The sequence below is a fragment of the Symphalangus syndactylus genome, chromosome 8 (assembly GCF_028878055.3).
Source record: "Symphalangus syndactylus isolate Jambi chromosome 8, NHGRI_mSymSyn1-v2.1_pri, whole genome shotgun sequence".
NCBI classification, from domain to species: domain Eukaryota; kingdom Metazoa; phylum Chordata; class Mammalia; order Primates; family Hylobatidae; genus Symphalangus; species Symphalangus syndactylus.
In genome coordinates this window covers 51,168,472-51,191,601 of record NC_072430.2, presented here as the reverse complement: position 1 = coordinate 51,191,601, position 23,130 = coordinate 51,168,472, and positions in this window count along the sequence as shown.

Below are 23,130 nucleotides of genomic sequence, written 5' to 3'. Positions count from 1 at the left end.
TTCAGCTTTATAAAGGAAGCAGAGCATAAGCTTTAGAATATTTGCAGATTAACAATGCAATAAGAAAGAAAATCCCATTTTCTAAGGAGAAATTCAAGTCAGCTGCAGAAATTTGCATAAGTAATGAGGAGCCAAATGTTAATCACCAAGACAATGGGGAAAATGTCTCTCTCCAGGGCATGTCAGAGGTCTTCACAGCAGCCCCTCCCATCACAGCCCTAGGAAGAAAAAGTGGTTTCATGGGCCGTGCCCAGGGTTCCTGTGCTGTGTGCAGCCTAGGGACTTGGTGCCCTGCATCCCAGCTGCTGCAGCCTTGGCTGAAAGGGCCAACATAGAGCTAGGGCCATAACTTCAGAGGTTGCAAGCCCCAAGCCTTGGCAGCTTCCACGTGGTCTTGAGCCTGCAAGTGCACAGAATTCAAGAACTGGGGTTTGGGAACCTCCACCTAGATTTCAGAGAATGTATGGAAATACCTGGATGCCCAGGCAGAAGTTTGCTGCAGGGGCAGGGCCCTCATGGAGAACTCTGCTAGGGCAGTGTGGAAGGGAAATGTGGGGTCGGAGCCCCCACACAGAGTCCCTACTGAGGCACCACCTAGTGGAGCTGTGAGAAGAGGGCCACTGTCCTCCAGATCCCAAAATGGCAGATCTATCAATAGCTTGTACCTTTAGCATGGAAAAGCCGCAGACACTCAACGCAAGCCTGTGAAAGCATCTGGAAAGGAGGCTGTACCCTGCAAAGCCACAGGGATGGAGCTGCCCAAGACTATGGGAACCCAGCTCTTGCATCAGCATGACCCGGATGTGAGACCTGGAGTCAAAGGCGATCATTTTGGAGTTTTAAGATTTGACTGCCCCACTGGATTTCAGACTTGCATGGGGCCTGTAGCCCCTTTATTTTGGCCAATTTCTCCCATTTGGAATGGCTGTATTTACCCAATGCCTGTACCCCCATTGTATCTAGGAAGTAACTAACTTGCTTTTGATTTTACTCTCTCATAGGCAGAAGGGACTTGCCTTGTCTCAGGTGAGACTTCGGACTGTGGACTTTTGAATTAATGCTGAAGTGAGTTGAGACTCTGGGGGACTGTTGGAAGGCATGATTGGTTTTGAAATGTGAAGATATGAGATTTGGGAGGGGCCAGGGGTGGAATGATATGGTTTGGCTCTGTGTCTCCACCCAAATCTCATCTTGTAGCTCCCATAATTCCCATGTGTTGTTTGAGGGACCCAGTGGGAGATAACTGAATCATGGGGGCGGGTCTTTCCCATGCCATTCTTGTGATAGTGAGTAAGTCTCACAAGATCTGATTGTTTTGTAAAGGGGAGTTTCCCTGCATAAGTGTTCTTTTCTTATTTGCCACCATGTGAGACATGCCTTTCGCCTTCCACCATGATTGTGAGGCCTCTCCAGCCACATGGAACTGTAAGTCCAATATAATTGGACTTACAGTAAATTGCCCAGTCTCGGGTATGTCTTTCTTTTGTAAATTGCCCAGTCTCGGGTATGTCTTTATCAGCAGTGTGAAACCAGACTAATACAGGAGGAAAGAACCACATACCAAATAAAGCCAGAGAAACCATGTTCAAATGTCAAGACAAAGCCTGTGGTCATGAGTGTGGAGAAGTTGGAGTTGGAAAGAACAGTGTCCAGAATAGGCCAGAAGGTTCTAGGACAGAACTTCTCAAACAATCTGTGATGATGGCCCATGTTTTTTTCCTCCAATCCATTGCAAATCGATTTTCTAATCCTTAAGATGCAGTGGAAATGTGGCAATGTCAAATGGCAATAAAAACTTCTAGCCACTTACTCAGGGGTCTCATGGAAGATTGGTAATGTGTCCACAGACCACACTTGGGGCAGCACTGTCTATGAGGTTGTCACATTGAAGCTGAATGTCTAAGGCTCATTGTTATTGGCTGCCAGCTACATGCTGGTGGCTGAATAGAGCTGGCTCAAGGCAGTGGCTCTCAACCTGGGGTGGCATGGCCCCCTCCTCCTGCCAGAGATGCATGAAACAGAACTATCCTGCTGCAATGCCAGAAGGACCCCTGTTGCAAAGCACCGATTTGGAGCTTCGAGATCAGAGTGAACCCCCATCCTCTGCAGGAAGCCCTTCATCAACCCCCGCACAGATGGCCTATTTTAGCCAGAATTTCTGCCCAAGAACGATGAGACTCCTGGGCCCAGGACAGGGCAGATAAAAGGGTGTTGGAGAGGGAGCACTGGGCTCAGAGCCAAGCAGAGCCCGAAGTGCCCAGGGACAGAGAGATAATGTAACCTTCAACAAACTGCAGTGGCTTTAGAGTCGTCAGCTCAGACAGAACTGCCTACATCCATTTAATTAGATTTTAATTTCTCTTTACACATTCAGTTTTCAAAGACTCTAAGAAGTAATTATTTCCAGTATCAATTGACTAGGAGGAACAATCCCCAACTTAGAATAAGCAGCTTAAGGAGGTTTGTCTCATCCCTGTTCAAACACAGTGCCTTCCAGAAGCTGCCTGGCTGCATCGCAGTCCCGCTGAGACAGGGAGCTGGCAGAATGCAGACACCTGGCAGAAAGGAGGCAAGGGTGGAGGTGTGAGGAGGACATCTCTTGTGCCTCTGTCACTTTTCAGAGTCTGAGGATACCAAAAGAAGGGAAAGGAACTCAAAGTGGAGGCCTAAGTGTGATGCCTCTTAGCACCTTGGGTGCAGAAATGTAAATAACAATGACTTCGTTATCATTTGGTGTTCAACAAAACTCTACGCTTGGATGAAAGGTAAGGTCCCTCTTTCTCTGAATTATCTTTTGGAAGAAATCAGTCATCTTACAATGGAATCCTCACAAAGTATTTCACATGCTGGAACATATCCTCAGTTACCTTATTTTGAATCCAGAACACTGGAGAAACTGCCGCAAACAACATCTTAGAGGTCACCTCTGATAGAATCATTTAAAAAAATAAAAAGAAGTAAGAGGTAAAGACATGAGGTGGGGGGAGTGGGGAGGGATAGCATTAGGAGATATACCTAATGTAAATGACGAGTTAATGGGTGCAGCACATCAACATGGCACACGTATACATATGTAACAAACCTGCACGTTGTGCACATGTACCCTAGAACTTAAAGTATAATAAAAAATAATAAAAAGGCACTCAATACAATTTTAGCAATCATTGCTGCATGTGTGACCTCACACTTGCAAGTGTGGCTGTCGTAAATAAGCCATTTGAGGTTCACTTTAAAGGGCAATATGGCAAGGGGTTGGTAAATTGTAAAAATCAAGAATATGATCGAAAGCAGTGGTAATATTTGAAATATCTAACAACTGATCAGAACAAAGTGCAGATCAATCATAAGGGAGCTGGGGTAAACCTAGCCACCCAGGTGACTCCTCCATTGCCCATAACACACACAACCAACCAACTGTCCTGATGTTATACAAATGCGTATTTTTGTGACATGGAGATAAAATTTCCAGTGACCACATCACACATGTATTAAAGAACTGCTGATTTCAATCAATAAACAGCACTGTGGGTGATGTGTACCAGAAAACTTTGGAGAGGACATCAAATATGGCTTCAGTGATGTGAAGACACGAATGTGGCAGACGCGTGTGAGAAGTTTGAATAAAATTGTTTTGTGGGGCTGGGCACGTTGGTTCACGCCTGTAATCCTAGCACTTTGGGAAGCCAGGGCAGGTGATTACCTGAGGTCAGGAGTTCTAGACTGGCCTAGCCAACATGGTGAAACCCCATCTCTATTAAAAATACAAACAATCAGCCAGGCATGGTGGCAGGCACCTGTAATCCTAGCTACTCGAGAGGCTGAGGCAGGAGAATCGCTTGAACCCAGGAGGCAGAGGTTGCAGCGAGCTGAGATCGTGCCACTGCACTCCAGCCTGGGCAACAAGAGTGAAATTCTGTCTCAAAAAAAGAAAAATCATTTTGTGGAATATGAGAATGGAAAAGGCAGCATTTCTAAAATAAATCACTACTCTGTGTAATGTATGATTTTAAATGTATGTATATGTATAACTAAATTAATAAGTTAAATATAAGTAGATGTTTTGATTATATTGTCTATACTTCTAGATGCTCATATGTCTACATTGGCTAAAACTCTGTGGCACTCTTTTCAGCGGTGGATTTAGTTTTTTTGTATGTTGGCACATATGACACTTGATGACGAAAGGGATGAAAGAATGAATGCACTTTACGTGGATGACCAAACAACTCTCAGTCCAATGCATCAGAATCCACAGGGTAGCTGTAAAAAATATTGACATTCAGATACGATTCTGGACCAAGGGGATCAGAATTTCTGGAGGCAATGCCTGGCCACTGGTATTTTGGAAAGTGGTTTAACTGATTCTAAAGTACAGCCAGGCTGAGAACCACTGCTCTAAGGGCAATTTCACGTACCTCAAACCATATCCTTTTTGGGGAGGGCATTCAGTCAGGTTAGTTAAGAGCAAAGACTCTGAAATTGTTCAAATCCTGACTCTTCCACTAACTAGCTGTGTGATCTTGTAAAAATCACTCTACTTTCCTGTGCCCCAGGTTTCTGATATGTAAAATGAGAAAGAAAAAAAAAAAAAGAGAGAGAGCACCAACTCAGTAAGTGGTTACTGTGACGGTTAATAAGTTAATGCATACAAAGTACTTCGATTAGTGTCTGGCAGCAAACGGGAGCTCAATTCACACTAGCTGGTGTGGTCTAAGGGGTGAGTGGACAGGGTACTCCCCAGTGCCAGCCTGCCCACCCATCCTGGTATCTGTGTACTCCACCCCGCCATGCTTCATCTTCTGACATGGCATTTCTTAAGTAGAGGAGATCATGAGTGGGAAATGGAGAAGGGATGGGGCCAGAGGGCCAGATGTGTGGCTTCAGCACAAAGTTACATCCTAGTACTCACCGTGGTCTCTTGGCAGGGGGTGGAAAAGGAAGGGCCAGGTGGTATGTGCAGAGGAATAGACCCAGCTAAGGCTGCCACCCCAACCTCAAGACATGGCGGGGATGTTTCTTCAGAGCATCTGAGCCCCATACCCTTTACACACTTCCTGAGTGGTCACTCCCATCATGTTCATCCTCTGGTCGGGGACACTATTTTACATGTGAGGTGGCTTCTTAGATGGAACCATGCAAGGTGAAAGGCGGGATGTGTCCTGGGGCCTCAGCACAGCTCCGGGGAGAGGATTCCCCTTCTGTCCCTACAGCATAGCAATGATAAAGCAGTGGTTTGGAAGAAGCATGTGAAGCCAGTCTACTGGGGCTGGTTCATTCACTAATTAGCTGTGATTTCAGGCAAGATGTGTAACCCTTTTGCACTCAGTTTCCTCATCAGCAAAGGGGTTTTGTGAGGAGTAAATGAATTGATATATATGCAACATTTAGAACATCTGGCATGTAGTACATGGTATATACATATTGGCTGTTATTTTTATGATTTTATGCTGTGAAGATGTCAGTTACCTGTAAGATAACTTTTTTTTTTAAAAATTAGATTTTCCTTTCTTTTCAAATACCACTAAATCTCAAAAGGACAGGTCACTGTAGCATCTCAGGTCCATGTCAAGTCTTCTGTGTTTTAACAAAGAGCTTTTAAAACACAGCAGGGAGCCCACTTAAGGTCCTGAGGGTCCCATAAAACTTTTTAAAAATCTTAAACTCCTTCGACAGAACTTTCAGGCATGTAACTGGCCCTAAAAAAATAAACAAATTAACAATTAAAAAGATAGATTAAAACAATAGCTTAAAAAATTAAAATCATGGGATGTCTGGTTCCTTACAAAAACTAAACATAACATCTTAACATATGTCCCTGAGTTGTTCTTCAGAAACCCAGACCCCTGCCAAACAGACCCGCTAACACATAGACATCAGATAAGGAGGTTTGTGTGTTAGCAGGAAACTGAGGACTAAACCCTGAACTCCATTCTTTGTTCTAAATTTTTTCCTGAGGTGCCTAAAGAAAGTCACACCTATGAGCCACAGCTAACATTCTTTTCTGCTGACTCCAAATTTTAAAGAAAACTTCTCTTCCTTAACCAACTACAATAAAAAGATATTTCAATCTACCGATGATCTGTAAGACCCTGCTTCAAGATATCCTGCCCTTTTTAAGCAGAACTAATGTGTAACCACCATATATTGATTTACAATTTTGCCTATAACTTCTGCTTTCCTAAAATTTACCCATGTCTTTTAAAGCTCTTACTTACAAGCCATCAGGGAGGTCAGGTGTTAAGCATGAGCTACCGGATTCTCCTTGCTTGGTGGCCCACAAACAAATGACCTCCCTTTTCCCTCTACAAACCTCATTATAAACATTTGGCCTTACTCTGGGCAAGCGAACCCCAGTTTGGTTCAATAACACCTTTAGGAATATTATTATATCCCAGGGTGTTGCCATTCCTATAGTGTTACCAACTCAATAAAATTGGAACAGAACCCACACTGTTCATTTCTGGTATGTTCTCCATGCATCTATCACAGTGGATGGACCCCACAGTCCAGCTGTGGGGACAAGACAAGAATACAAGTGATATGAATACAGTCAGCCCAAGAGAGGTACAAACCATGAATGACAGGAGGTCAAAGAGGGTAGAGATCTCACCTGGTGGAAGCACCGTGGTAGTGTTCAAGCGAGCCATGAAGAATGATAGAATTTCATCCATTTGGGCCAGAGGAGTGGGGAAAAGAATTCTATGCTTTTTAGGTAAAGAGGCATAAGCAGAAATATGAAGATGGAGAAGGGCCAGAAGTCATCAAATCTGATTGATATATAAGGTCCAGAGGGAAGGATCAGGGGATAAGGTCGAGCAGGGCTTTGTCATAAAAGACCTTAAGTACTGGGTGAGCAATTTACACTTAATTTGTCAGTCAGTGGGGAGCCATTGGGGGTTTGGTAAAGGAATGTCTAATCACAGCTGTGCTTGTGGAACAGTAATTATTCTCATAAGATGACTCAGAAGGGAGAAAGATGGGAGGGAGGGATACTGAAGAGTAAGTTGCCAGAATATTTCAGATGAGGATTAATGTGGGTTTAAACAAGAGTGGTTATGGAGGGAGAAGGTAATGGTAGAATCTAAGGGACATGATAATTGATTGAGTGTTATGGGAAAAGGAACAATAAACGATGAATCCAAGGTCACCAGCCTGAGGGGACAGAACACTGATGTAGCAATTAAGCAAAACAGTAAAGCAAGTGGAGGGACAGTTCCAGGAGGCTGGTGAATTAGGGTTGAGGTGCCAGATAGGGCTGTAGGTAATATGGAGCTGGAGGACTGGAAACTGAAACTAAATATTCCACTAGCCCTAAAGCTGTGTGATTGTGGCATCTAACTCTATGCTTCACACACAGCAGGTGCTCAATCAATGAATGATCTCAATTGGAGAGTCATCTCCATGGGTGTGACAGGTGAAACCTAGGAAAGGCTTTGCACAAAAAGAGCAAAGTTTGAGGGCAGAAGTATAGGGAGCATATGTATGCATTTAGGGATAAGACATCTAGAGATGTGAGTCAGAGAGGAGAAAAGAACAGAGTAATCGCGAAGAGAGATAATGCTGGGGTGAGGAGGTCAAGATGAAGGGCGAGTTTTGATAAAGGAGCAGTAAGTAGAAAAGGTTGAAAATGCAAAATGAGGACTTGTATTAGTTTCCCAGGGCTGCCTTCAAAAAGTATCATAAACTGGATGGCTTAAACAACAGAAATTTATTCTCTCACAGTTCTGCAAGCTGGAAGTCCAATATCAAGGTGTTGGCAGGACCACATTCCCTCCAAAACCTCTAGGAAAGGAGATTCCCCTGCCTCTTCCTGGCTTCTGGTGATCCCAGGTGTTCCTTGGCTGTAACAGCCAGCAGAACTCCAATCTCCTCACACGAGTCTTCTCCCCATGTGTTTCCATGTCTTTACATGGAGTTCTCTTATAAGGACATCAGTCATATTGGATTAAGGGCCCACCATACTCAAGTATGACCTCATCTTAACTAATTACATCTGCAAATAAGGTCACATTCTGAGGTACTAGGGGTTAGAACTTCAACATTTCTTTTTGGAGCACACAACTCAACCCATATAACAAGGACCTAGTACAGACGGTTGTGTTTAGCAGTCAAGAGGTGACTGGTAAGGTTTGCAAGAATGCCATTTGGCTCAAAACATGGGAATGGAAACCAGATGGTATGGGGGTAATGAGCGAAGTATGGGCAGGGGATAGAGTTGGGGACAAAGAGCATTGCAAAGAGTGGGAGGAGGGCTCTTCTCGCGTGTAATTGATTTTTTCTCTTCTGCAGGTGCAGGCATGGTTGTGCCCTCTGCGGAAGGTTATACTTTGAAGCCGCCAAGATTCACTCCATGACTCCATCATCCTTCCGCAGGAGTATATGCTGCTGCTGGCCTGGCAGGGCTGTGGCTCTTGACATCAGAGCTTCTTTTCTCAGGATTTTAGTGGCTGAAATGGGTTTCCATTTTGGTTCAAACGACTTCTTTTTTTTTTTTTTTTTTTGGCAAACCAGACTACTGGCTGTTTACACACGTATTTGGAGTTGGAGTTCTTTTCTCTCTGGAGCCCAGCCCCCAAATTGGAGACAAGACCATCTGTCTGACTTGGTCCCATCTCAAGTGGAAAAAATACTTGGTGATAACAAGGTATTGGAGAACATAATAACAATGAATATGTAATACTGGACGAATTAAACACAAAATGATTAACAAGTGTGAGTCTGCAAATATCTTCATTCATTCACGAAGATCAGCAGTTGAAATTATGACCTGCTCCAGACAACAATGATGCCATGTTGGTAACACAGATATTCCTCAAAGTTCCAGGAATCCCAGCTCTCTGTGTATCCACACACATAATAGGAGCTTCAGCTACGTGCCAAGTAGAGTGAGAACACCAGTCTCTCGTGATCTACTGAATCAGAGTCCCCAGGAGACTCAAGAAGCTGCTCATTTTAGTTCATAAATATGTACCTTTAGCTTTCTGACAATCTAATTGCATGCTTGGTATGTTACTAAGAACTAGCTAATATTCATACACAAAAATGAAAGCCTATAGAACTGCGCATCATTTCTCATCAGAATTGCCAAGAGCGCTCATATTTTCCCATCTCTTTGCCATCCTCATAGTCCACCACTTGACTGTGGACCATCCTTGACCATGAACCATACTTTGAGAAACATGGCTCTAGAGGACAGGCCAGGTGTAGTTAGGAAAATCCTCCCAGGCCCACGGGACTAGGCAGCCTCTCATAGCAAACAGCCATTGGCTCAGTGGCCTGTGCAGTGCATTGAAAAGACTCCTCACCCAGGAGTAAAAAGGCCTGATCTGGCTGGCACCGTGACCTGGAGCACCTTGCTTTTCTTCTCCCAGGGCCTGTTTCCTCACCTGCAAGATGAGAGGGTCAGATTAGTTCAGTGACCCCCATGGAGGAATAAAGGGGGGTGAAGCAGGCTTCAGGTTTTTTATTTTTTATTTTTTTAATATACTGAGGTTCCACTTAAAACTTATTAGAAAAATAATAAAGGCACTACTTTTTTTTTTTTTTTTTTTTTTTTGAGACTGAGTTTTGTTCTTGTTGCCCAGGCTGGAGTGCAATGGTGCGATCTTGGCTCACTGCAACCTCTGCCTCTCGGGTTCAAGTGATTCTCCTGCCTAAGCCTCCCAAGTAGCTGGGATTACAGGTGCCTGCCACCATGCCCAGCTAGTTTTTTGTATTTTTAGTAGAGACAAGGTTTCACTATGTTGGCCAGGCTGGTGTTTAATTCCTGACCTCAGGCAGTCTACCCGCCTTGGCATCCCAAAAACCCCTGAACTAAAGAATGTGTAAGCTCCTTCCAGTTAGATGCTTCTAAGCATGTTTGTTTTGTTTTCATGGCCCCAATTTCCCTGGGAATTACTCTCCCGTAAGAATTAGTGGTATTGCAGTAAGGACACTAACCTAGATTTCACGGGTCTTGCCTCACCTGCTTATGCAGAGTCTCCACCCTGTAAGTGGTCCCCAGGTTCCTCTAGTGGGGTGGGGTGCTTCTCATAGGCTTGTTAACCAGTCTGCTCCTGAAAGGCATTGCTGCCACTCCATCTTCTCAGGCCAGCCATTTGCTGGGCAACATCCTGGCTTTCAGCCTCTTTCTTCTCCTATCTCAACTGGAGCACTTGTGAATTCAAGGCTGCCTGAGGCTCTGTGGGAAAGTTGAGAAAGTCTTGCATACCTCTTGCGTTACACTCTGTCTTACTAGTTTTGGCAAATAATATGATAGAAAGAGCACTGGTCTTGGAACCAGGCAGAGGTGAGTTCAAATCCCAGCTCCACTTCTTAGTAGGAAGGAGGGCTCCTCTGTAATGCCAGCCCTGCAACCCAAGCCAGTCACTATACCTCCAAACACCTCCACTAGCATCAGTGTCTTATCTTTAAGAAGGACCTACCTGGTTGCAGCGAGCCGAGATGGCATCATTGCACTCCAGCCTGGGAGACAGAGCGAGACTGCATCTCAAAAAAAAAAAAAAAAAAAAGAAGGACCTACCTTCTATATACGGTTGTTAGAAGGATTAAGTCACAAAGTACTGAAAGCATGTAGTATAGCGACTGAAATCTAACTTGTTCAGCAAATGGTTCTTATTCTCATTATCAGACTGACATGAGTTCAACAGGGCTGGCTGGAAAATAAAAATCGAGTGGTGAGTTCCAAGATCAACTCCTCTGACCACCAAGGTTTTCTTAGAGAATTAAGCTAGTTAATGCTGGCTCTTTTATTTGCTAGAATGAACGATTTCCCAGGACACTTCTTAACAGACTTCCAAGAAGCAGTCCACGTGAATTAGGCATGGCTTAACCTCAGGCCTTCCCAGCTGTGCTTCCAGTGGATGATCTTCTGAAGAGTCGGGGTACAGAACGGGCAGGGGGAGGTAAGGAAATTAGAGACTATAGGAATCTGCTGCCTCAGCAAATGCTATTCAATGGCCTGGCATCTGAGAATCTTCCCCCTGCCTTGCAAAAGTGACTTCCCTGAGAGAAGCTATATGTGGAGTCATCTAGATGAATTGGGTGTTACCAAGTGAGACAGCTATTTTTCTAGATAGCCCCTTTGGTAAAGCAAAGAGGAGGTTACCCTTTGAAAATATTCCCCAGTGGATCTTTTGGAAGATGAAGGGATGGTTGAACCCTCAGCCTAAAGAAAAACAGAATTGCTACCTGGATGATCATTCCATTTTTCTTCCTTTCCTCTCCATATCTCCTGGGCCCTTTAATACCCTGTGAAGCCAAATTTGTTCTAATTATAAAGGCAATGACCAGTGAGATTTATTCCAGGGTATGCATAATCTATGACCCAATTATGGCAGCCCCAGGCCCCAGATGGGTGTATTCCAACCCTCCTTTTCCTCCCCTGCAATTGGATTCATTCTGAAAAGAATCCCTCATCCCCTGAAATTCACCAAAGCTGTACAAACTCTGTGGAAGACAACCGAGATTCTTCAATTCACCTTGGAGTATGGAGGACATAGATCTTTACTGCTGAGTTTGAGAAAGCCGGCCAGGTAGCCAACCAGTAAACGCATGTTTGTTGGGTGCAGACGCTTTCTTTGCCTCCAGCTTGTTTAGTTTGCATCTGGAATCTGTTTTGCTGCATCAGAAAGAACTCTACAAACGACTTATTTTTGGTCCACTTTTCTGGCCCAACATACTAGGTGAGGTGGAATACAAGAATCACAGTGGTCTGTTACCTTCACACAGGATCCTCTTCCTACCTCCTGTTGGTCTCAAACAAATCATCTGTGCATTTCCTCTCGCACTGTTAGAAGACCTTGTGTTTAGGCCGGTTTTGCCCTGTTAGTGATTAGCTGTTTGGGGCCATTGACATGCTAGTATGTTTGTGAGTCCTGAGCCATTTCTGGAAGATGGCAGCTCCTTCTTGGAGGTGTTGCCTATGGTCATTGGAATATCTGTTTGTCATGGTAACAGGGCCATACATGATGTGAGCCCATAGTGGATGAGAGTCCTAGAACCACCACAGCAAAGACTGAATATCTATGTGCTCTTCCACGCTGCCACACCCTTGGGCAGAGCCAGCTGTTACTAGGCTGTGAGTGGAAGTGACATATGTCATACCTAAGCCAGGGCATTTAAAAACTAGTGTTTGACCTTCAGTTTATCTCTTAGGCTTGCTGCAAAGACCTTGGAAGTCCTGTCAAAAACAATGAAGCTTTTGTCAGCTTGGATCTTTGTATGTGAACTTCCTTGGAAAGTCCCAAGAATAATAGTGGATTTTATATGAAAGAGAAATAAACTTTAAGTTTTAAGTCACTAGAATTCTGTTTTTGTTACTGTCACATAGCCTAGACTATCCTAAGTAACATATCCACTAAAGGTTTAGAGTTTGAAGAACCTTAGAGATTGGTCTAAACTTACCAATTCATAGATAAGGAAATGAAGGCACAGAAAAATGAGGTGCTAGAAAGAGAGAGAGAGAGAGAGAGAGAGAGGCAACACTCAAACTGGAGCTTCCAATTTAGCTGTCTCTACCATCACAGAGTATATTTTGTGCTGATTTATATATAACCTGGATTTAATATTTTCAAGCTCACTTCACAGTTAGCCACAATTCTTGATTAACTGAAAAGTGGACACTACTAGGCCAAGGGCTCTTCTCTTGTTTTTTGACAAAACCACTCTTTCATCAATGATCTTAGCTGTTGTATTAGTCTATTCTTGCATTGCTCTAAAGAACTACCCAAGACTGGATAATTTATAAAGAAAAGAGGTTCAATTGATTCACACTTCCACAGGCTGTACACGATGCATGGCTGGGGAAGTCTTAGAAAACTTACCAACATGACAGAAAGCAAAGAGGAAGGAGGCACATTTTCACATGGCCAGAGCAGGAGGAAGAGAGGAAAGGGGAAGTGCTGCACATTTTTAAACAACCAGATCTTGTGAGAACTCACTCACTATCATGAGAACAGCAAGAGGGGAGATCTGCCCCTGTGATCCAGTCACCTCCTACCGGGCCCTCCTCCAACACTGGGGATTACAATTTGATATGAGATTTGGGTGGGGACACAAATTCAAACCATATCAGCTGTCCTGCTCTACCTTCAGAGAAAACAAGATGGTACTATTAGATTCTATACTCATGTAATTTCCTCATAATATATAACCTGATATAAACCCTAGGGTGGGGGTACTTAAGATGTCTGGGAAGTTTAGATTCGGAGTATATCTCAATATCTTTTCATTCTCACTAGCTACTTATCCATCGAATCCATTCATACCCAATCCCTGGTGTGTGTGTGTGTGTGTGTGTGTGTGTGTGTGTGTAGAGGTATTGCTTACCTAGAGTCTTAATGAGTGGTAGCAAAAACCAAATTCTAGATGAAATATGAATGGGAATACTGGCTCAAGTCAGGCTACTATATCGATAGCAAGTCATCAAATCATGAGCATGTAAAATAAAAATTAGAGGCTTCAAAAGCAGGGAGAACTAGTGTGGGTCAGAACAAGTGACACAACAGTGGTTGCTGTCTAGGAGTCATCCTAGAGCCATGGCCAATATTCCAAGCTTACATTTTACATGTTTATAGCATGTGATTTTGTAGACAGCCCAGATCATGAGAGTGACCTAGGCGATAGACCCTGACTAATAAACTGGGATTAAGACTACTCTAATCCACACCTGCTTACACTTGGTCCCCTGTAAATGATATCAACATCTAGCCTTGCCTTTTCCTCGTTAACTTGGCCCAGTTTTTCTGAAGTGCTGCCAGATACCACAATAAATGATGACAGTACCAGGTATTTCCTAGGTCTATTCTGTAATGATTACCTGCAGAGGTAGGTGGATGCCTGCCCAAAATTTGGTTTGGATATTGAAACTGATGATGCCACACAAAACAAGGGGGTTTGAGAAGGTTTGGACAACATGACTGAGGTCTCTGAAGAGAGCGGGGCAGTCCTCTCATGCAGGTCTGAAATAGCTTGAGGGAGCCAGGAAAGGGTTTTTATTGTGGTTAGTGGGTGGGGCTGGCTTGAAAGTTCCCAGGCAGGGATGAGAGTGCTTGGTCTGAATCTTTTACCCTCACCAAAGGAGGGAATGCCCAGGCCTTCTTATGTAGGCACATGGGGAAGAGGGAAGGGTGGCTTAAAAGCTGTCAGGCGCCAACCATCAAAAAATGGGATCAGACTCCTCAAGACACATTCCTTTGCCATAGCAATGACCTCTCCACTGGTATGAGGTGGTAGGCCAGCTTTCTGCCTTGACGTGTGACTCAGATGTCTTTTACCTTCCCAACCCAGTGCCCTACTGCCACCCAGCAAATCTTGCCTCCTTAGGGTCTTCTCCTCACATTCAACTCCAGTCTCTTCCCCATCTTACAGCCTGAAGCTCTGCTGCCTCCACTCCTGATGCATTGCTAACATGATACCCAACATGCTGACCTTTGGAGGCTGTGGTTAAATTGGAGGAGAGCCCTCCCTGTTAATCTTGTTAGTAGTGATCAGGAGGAAGTAAGAGAAATGTATTTTTGAAGATTCAAAAAAAATAAAAAAACAAAAAAGTAGCAAATGAGGAATACAGAAGGGAAGGTAAGTGGCTGTATAAATGGAGACTGAATTGGGCTGTCTCTCTTTCTAATTGCTCTGGATCATCTGACATCTTTGCCAGTACGCGGAGAATTCTGCTGCCTGCTTCCCATGGCTATTCTATCTGGCACCCTCATGGCAGAGGCCTGGAGGAAGATGGCAGAGGACAAGCTGGTGGATGTTGAATTCTGACCCTGCCCTTCTATTTTCTTATCTCTGTGACTCTAGTTTGGTTCCTTGTCTAAAGAAAGCTGGTCAATGGCCAGGCTTTTTTGTTCTTGACAGAAACAAGCTCACAGAACTCTCTCTCATTCAGGGCTTTAATTGGCCTTTTCTTTTGTGATATGTGTGAAGACATTCTTCTGCCTTCTTTGTAAATACTTTCTTTTCTCTAGAGTAGAGAGATGGCCTCCAGCTTTATAATGGATTTTACATGCAGAGAAGGAAAAGAAAATGATTTTGCAAGACTCTTTTCTGTTAGCTTGCAACACAAAGAAACATTCTCCTCAGCCCGAGCGCCTTAGCAAGCTAAAATTGGCTGCTTCATCAAGTGAAGGAGTGATGAGGTCAAAGGCATAGACGGAGATGCTAAAGTCATTAGGTCCCTGGCTGATTTTCTCAGTTTAAAACTTTCCTTTCCTTTGTACTTGATCTTTTTCTGTCACCTTTTCTACCTCTGTGGGATTTACTCCTCCCTACGTGTCCACTTCAGTTTCACTATTTTTACATCCAGAATAGCTGAGCTGCATTCACCTGTTTTCAGATCTTATGTTCCCATTTGGATTCTGATAAACTGGTGAGGAGGGTTTAGGGAATAATCCCTACATTGGCATAATTAGATCATGCCGTGGTGCTCTTAAAATACATGTACACACGCAATTCTTTAAGACTTGACTCTGGCTGAAAATGCGTCTGAATATCAGTTGATAGTTATAGGGATGACAGGCATGAGTAGTCTTAGAGGTCAGAGAGAGATTTGGAATTAAAATGGTATTAAAGAAAGAGTTTTGCCCAGAGGATCCAAGAATACTTGAAGCCTGCCCGCATTAATGACTTCTCCCTGCGGAGGAGGTCTCCAAGGGAGATATATGCATAGGACAATGGTGGGCCAAGCAGAGTGGTACTTCATGACAGCTGGGGCTTCTACCTAGGACCCAGGCAGAACTTGAGTAGGTCCTGGACTACTTTGCTTTTCTAGGCAAGAGAATTCAGTGTCCTTGTTATTCTCCAGGACCACTTCCATCAGCACCAGAGAAACTGGAATCAGAGATAGAACAAAGAAATGCCGAATCAATGCCCTGGAATCTGGCCAGTCGGGCCCATGGACTCCTCCCCAGTCTAAACTATGACTAAAGAGAAGAAGTTGAAAGTGGCCTCAGATGCCTTCTCTGTGGAGATCAGAAAAGAGACACCTTGAAGACCTGGTGTTATTAAAGAAACAAATTTGTCACTCTTCATCAACACCCTCAGCCACTTCTTGTCCTCCCTCTGTCCCCTCCCACAATCTAACTCTGAAGTTGGGCTTCAAATCTAACATCTACTCAAGCCCTCTTATTCACCAAATACAGTGAATTAGAATAATTCACTATATTAATTGCTTCCAGACCCACCCTCCTGTTCCCTCTATTGTCCTGCTATGTCCTCCCTTCATTTCAAAGAGAATATTTTCTCTAAGAAACTTCCCCAAATCTACCAAGAGGTATCTGTATTCTTCTTATCCCCCCATTTATATGTGAAGAGCCCTCTAGGATCTATATATGTTGAGACACTTTCACAACTGATGACATTCATGGCTGTTTCGTGCCATAACCCCCCATGTGGGACCTGCTCTGTGTTCTGCAGCCCTGTCTCCATGTCTCACATGTTCGCCAGTTTTCACTAGGCTACACTGTGACAACAAATATCCCCAACATCTCAGTGGCTTATAACAACCAATGCTTATTTTTCACTCCTGTACATGTCAGCTGTAGCCCCTGCTGTGTCTTCCTCATTCTTGGACCCAGGAGTCCAGGGAGAAGGAATCTTATGGTAGAAAGAAAAGAGCAACAAAAGAAACCGAGTGATGGCCCTTGGAACTTCTGGTTGGAAGTGGCATGTAGCATGTTGCATATGCTCATATTCTATTGGCCAAAAAAGTCATATAGGGTAGAAACTATAATCCTTTTATAGGGAGAGGAGAGTGAATAATTGGGAACAATAATGCTGTCTACCTCAGTTTCTGGGTAGGTTGAACTGTCAGGTGCCTTTTCAGTGACACCTGACTGGTAAGCTCAGTAATTGGCATCAATGAGACATTAATTATTTCTCATAGGAAGATTTGTCTATAGCTTACCTGTTAGAATTGGAGATAAGTTTTTGTTTAAGAGTCTCTACAATGTGTAATACTGCATTGGACTGAACGTTTGTGTCCCCCGCAGATTCATATGTTGAAATCCTAACTGCCAAGGTAATGGTATCAGGAAGTGGGATCTGGGGAGATACTTAGGTCATGAGGTGGAGCCCTCATGAATAGGATTAATATCCCTATAAAAGGGACTCCAAAGAACTCTCTCACCCTCTTTCCACCATGTGAGGATATAATGAGCAGTCAGCAGTCTGTAACATGGAAAAGACCCCTCACCAGATTCCCACCATTCTGGCACCCTGGTCTTGGACTTCCAGCCTTCAGAACTAAGAGAAATAAAATTGCTGGTGTTTATAAGCCACCCAGTCTATGATACTTTGTTACAGCAGTCTGAACTGACTAAGATAAACACATTTCCTGGTCCTCTTAAACAAATGCTCCTACACCCAGCGTAACTTTTTTTAGAGACTCAGGGTCACAATTATGACCTTCAACTTGGGCTTTGTTGTAACAGTAATACTCCTATGGACTACTTGTAGGTATAGGGCTACACACCTCTTCTTTAAGTGGCTCCCAGGCCACTCTATTTTTGGAGAGCAAGAGGACAATTCATAGTTTTTCTGTCTCTTCCCAAAATGACAGGCTCTCAGCCGTTCTACCTTGATGATGAGAGCAAGTCTTCCTTTAGCCCTTGTTATTCCGTAGCGCCAGCATCACCCAGGAGCCCATTAGAGATGGAGAATCTAGGCCCCCTCCCAGGCCTTCTCAATCAGATTCTGCATTTTAATTATTTTCCTAGGTGTTAAATATGCACAATAATGTTGGAGAAGCAGCCCAGTGATTTTCTTTTTTTTTGTTTGTTTTTGTTTTTTGAGATGGAGTCTTGCTCTGTCGCCCAGGCTGGAGTGCAGTGGTGCAATCTTGGCTCACTGCAAGCTCCGCCTCCCGGGTTCACGCCATTGTCCTGCCTCAGTCAGCCGCCTGAGTAGCTGGGACTACAGGCACCCGCCACCACGCCCGGCTACTTTTTTTTTTTTTTTTTGCATTTTTAGTAGAGACGGGGTTTCACGGTGTTAGCCAGGATGGTCTCCATCTCCTTACCTTGTGATCTGCCCACCTTGGTCTCCCAAAGTGCTGGGATTACAGGCGTGAGCCACCACACCTGGCCACAGCCTAGTGATTTTCAGCCTTGACTGCACATGGGTATTGGCCAGGGAACATTAAAAATACTGATTCCTGGGCCCAACCCCTCCTTCTTCATAGCCCTGACATGATTAGTCTGGGGTGTGGTGTGGGCATCAGAGCTTAAGCATTCCCTAGGTGATTCTAATGTGCATCTAGGGTTGAGAACCACTGCTGTCTGGTGACTTTCTTTTACTTGCTTGAACTTGCTGGTTCAGTGATTAGAGAACAAGCTTATTCACAATTGTGCAACTGTGTTCCTGACTGTTAGCATCAAATAGGCTCCCAACAAGGGCCAGAGGAGCCTGGCCTATACAGAAATAGTAATAGCCCTGGTTATGAAGGAGCTTCTATGGGCCAGGAATGTTATCTCTGATCTTCACCATACCCTGTTACCCTAATTTGAATTTAGGAAACTGAGTCTCAAAGAAAGTGAGTGACCTTTGAAAGGTCACACAACTCCAAAGTGGTAGAACTAAAATTTAAAATCATCTCTGGTTTCAAAGCCATGAACTTTTTCTTCCTTCCAAACCCAGGGAACTTTTGTTCCCAATCTATGTGAGCTGTGATGATTGGACCTTCTAACATCTACTGCTCATAGGCCTTTGTCACTTTCTCCTAGAATCTGGGTTGGGTTCTGGCTGGGAAAGGTTACCAGGTAAGGAATCAAGTCCCAGATAAGTGATTATATATAACTCCTAAAGTTCCTTAAAGTATGCAACTTTACAGAGGGGTAAAGTGGGTCACTATGAGGACAGTTACATAGTTCTACAAATCACATGGCAGAAATTAATTAGTGCAGAGAAACTATATGACACCCTGGGAGAGGGAGAAATTGTGCACGATTGAAGCATGCTTCTCTAGCATCAACTTAATAATTTTGAGGACATCAGTTATAGTGCCAAACATACGAGGGACATTATCTCATGTGACCTTCACTACAATCCTATTAATGTTAATTTTGCTTATTTTGTAGATGTGGAGACTGGGAAGTAAATTTGCCCACATTTGATTAGACAGGTAATAAAGTACAGAGCTAGTGTGGAAATACAGGTTCAGAGCCTGTGCTGTTTCATCTACATTTCATGACTTCTTAATTTTTTAAGTGCACAGTCCTGCCAGTTGAGTACCTCCCAGTCATTATTAGCAATGTAACAGGCTTGTGACAAATTGCTCAACATTACTTGACATGGGTTAGGACATAGCTTTTTGCAGGAAATAAAAGAGCTTCAGGTAACAAAAGAAGAGAAACGACAGGCCCCCATCAACCATCAATCCATGAGAGACGTGTTGGTGCCAAGGCACCCTGCCCTCTGCTATTTCAGCCTTTTCATAGATCAAGGGTGAGAAATGACCTTGTAACTTGGGGAACGAACAAACAGCCTGGGTTTGGGGTATAGCTCTTTGCAGGAGTTGTCTAGGAAACCAAATGCCTAGCACCTGAAAACTTGGTACTGTTGGGATATCACAGAACCCCTTTTGGGGCAAGGAAGCCCATCATCCTATGGGAAGCTGAGCTGAGGGTTGGCCCCTATCCCAGCATAGTTAGCTCATCATCTGGGCTAACAAGAGGAAGCTCCCAGGGTCAATTCCAGCCATGGTACCCATGAGAATACCTGAGAACACAGTCATAAACAGTGATGTGGGCAAGCAGCATGGACCTGCCCTCCAATCAACAGAGGTAACTGGTTGTGAGGAAAGAGTAGGAGGGAAAGGATACAAGTCTGAGGCACAGCAAGTTCTATCTCCTCCTTACTTTGGGTCTCCCATTTCAACCATCTCTTCTGCCTGGATGATGGGAGTGGCAAGGGGCAAGTCTGGCAGAACTAAGCTGATTTCAGGATAGACAGGTGAAGGGAAAGGGGCCACATTTGCTGAGAGTGGAGGGGGGATTTGAAACAGGTAAAATATTTAAACATCACTATCTCATACTTTTGCTCCCTTAAATTTCAGGATCCTGGGCAAAGTTCCCATTTCTCTGAACAACCAGATCTCAGCTGGGTTATTTCCTCTCCTCCCTCTTTCTTAGGCATCCACCAATAAATATGTACCCATAATTTACTCATTTCATTATCCTTTCTTACACACCTCCCCTCTCTAGCCTGGGGAATATTATTTCATCTGTGACATGAATCCTATCTTATTTCCTAAGGCCTGCACATTTAAAGTTCAAAAGTTTAGAAGAGTCCTGGTGTTTTTTCCCCCATCTTCCTGATTTCTGCTATTAATTCGTTTTCCTAAGAAAATGAATGTTGAACGGCCTGGCTGCCTGAATGTCAGGTGGGATAGTCAATTGGGTGGTAAGAGATGGGGGAAAATATTATCCATTAATATTTGAACAGTATTACTTCTATACAAATTGAAAAAACTAAATTCACTCTTTCCTTGATCCCAGGTACTATCAAATGCCACATACGTGATGTTAGTATGGGTAAGGAGACAAGTCAACTAAGTGAGGACCCTTCTGTTACAGTGAGGTGGGAAATTAAAGAAAGAAAAAAATAAAAAAAGAGAAATAAGCTTTCCTGTATTAAGCTGACTTATCCCAGAGGGAGCAACAGGCACAGCCCAGACCCAGGAAAAGCCTTGATAAACACTATCTAAGAAGCTAGGACACAAAGGAATGTGGGTCTGAGTGCACTCAGTAAAGATCCTCCTGTATACACCCCAAGGTCTCTCTGGTCCTCCTGTTTCCTGCAACAACAGATCAGCGAAAATCAGCAAGAACCATACTGAGGCCTTGATCTTGAGGAAAAGACTAGCAATGTATAATTTTCCACCTGGATTCTCATTTCCTAGGCATTGGTCAAAGCCCTAAAGGAGCCTATTCAAGGCAATGACTTCATGGGAGTGAGGAGAAATGGCTCCAAGAGGGAAAGTAACCCTTCCCAGTGTCAGGGGACAGTTGGAGAGACTGCCTCTTTGCAGCATAGTTCCCAAAGCCCTGGAAAGAAGTACAGCTTCCTGAGGTGCCTTTCTTGAATTTAAGAGAATCTGCTTCATCCTTGCTGACTGTACCAAGAGAAACAGACTTGAAAAGGACCATGCTTTCTATTTTGTAGATGCATTTCCTAATTGCTCTTGCATGAGTCTGTGGCAGTATATGCCTCCTTTTCTTTCTTTTCCTTTTGGAATTCCTCCTGACTTCTAGGGGCGAGGAGGTGGCATAGGGAAGAGAAAAAAGGAAAGGATTGTGTTCATGTAGCAAAGGCTGCATGATGCCTTGGAAAGCTGGGGAAGCTTCCAACACACATGTCTTCTCAGCTACTAGGGGAGTGGATTATTTAGATACAAAGAACATTCACATTTGCCTGTTCTTCAGTTTGCTCTTGGGTGGGGGCTGATGGAAAAAAGGCACAGAAATGGGAGTGAGGTATGGCATGTTTGTCCACCAAAATTGGAATGCTTCTCAACTCTGAAACTCCAGAGCTATTTTCTTATGTGTAAAAGTCAACTTGTAATATCCCCAAACACCAACTCTTCTTCCTGTATTTCAGATTTTGATTCATGGCACAGAGATCCACACAAGTGCCCAAGGTTTCCTTTCTTCTCCCTCCCTCACTACTCACACATCCAGTTGGACAACAAATCATGTTGACACTAGCTCCTCAGCTGAACCTCAAGAATCAATTCCCTCCAGTTCAGACTCCCTGACCCTGTCTTAATTTTGAAGAGGTAATTTCTCCTGCCAACTTCTAGTGTATCTATATTATTATATATGCTAGTATATGTTTAGTATATTAGTTCCTTGCCTTAAAACTTCTCTTGCTTCCAAGCCATATTGTCATACTTATCTTTCCAAAACACATATATTCATTGTCACTCCTTTGCTTACAAACTTTTGCCACATCCCCATTCCCTGCAAGATAAAGTCCTAATCCCTTAATATGGTGCACGGTGCTTTCCTGTTTCCAGATGTTGACTTCCTGGCCTCATGCCCCTGCCACTCCTTTCTTCTTTCCACTTTTCCACCAAATCTTATGTGCTCCAGCCAAAACAAACTGCCTGCCTTTCCCTGATTGCACCCCCATGCTTTTCTCATGCTGTTTCCTCACCTGAAAACCTTTTTCACTCCTTCTCAACTCGGTAAAATCCTTGCAGACCCAGTTCTAATGTGAGTTCCTGGAGTGCTTCCCCTTCAACCTGTTCAGGTTGGCTCTGGGCTCCCAGAGCAGTTTACACAAGCCTTTCTTCTTTCTTGCATTGTAATGTTTGGTTAAATGTATTTCCTCTATTGAGCATAAACTCTCAAGAGCAGGGACTGTGCAGCTTCATAGTAGATATTCAATTAAGTTTGAATGATTGAGACTATATCACAATTCAAATTCCAAAGACACAGGGATTTTTTTCCCCTATGTATATCTTTTTTTTTTTTCCTTTTGAGTTGGGTAGTTTGTGCTTAGGCAGCTCCTAATGCTTCTTTTCTTACTTTCCCTATTTTCTAATTTCTCTACCCTTTCCTTTAGCTATTAATCACTCCCCTAACCTGTTGCCATGATTTTCTTGCTTCCTGGCCATTAAGACAACACTTTGCTCTGGGAGAGCTCCCCATGGTCTCCTTTCTAGAGGGAATGTCAGGAAGACAAAGTAGGGCACATCCCAAGAGGGGAAGGCAGTCCTGCATCAACAGTCTGTTTGCAGCCAAACCTAAATGCAAACCATGCTGCCAACCATGATGAAACCACTCAAGTGGAATCAGATCTAGAGACACAGACATGCCTAGAGAGAGGAGAAAGAGACATCAGTGTCAAAACCAGAGGCCTCAAGGTCAGGCCTGGGCGTAGAGGTTGCTCCTCACATTTTTCACATAGGTGGAAAAGAGAAGGTCATTATGGTATCACTGAAAGACAAGACTGGACATGGGTGGAGAGATGGATGGGAAGAGGGGGAAGGGAACCATACAGTGGACATTTTCTAGCCCAAGCACAGGCTGTGTAGTCCAGGAGGCAGTCAAGAGATACTTCTGGGATGGACTGGGTTGACTGGCTGGGGATCTGGTTGTAACTATTAATGATGCCAGGATCCCACTT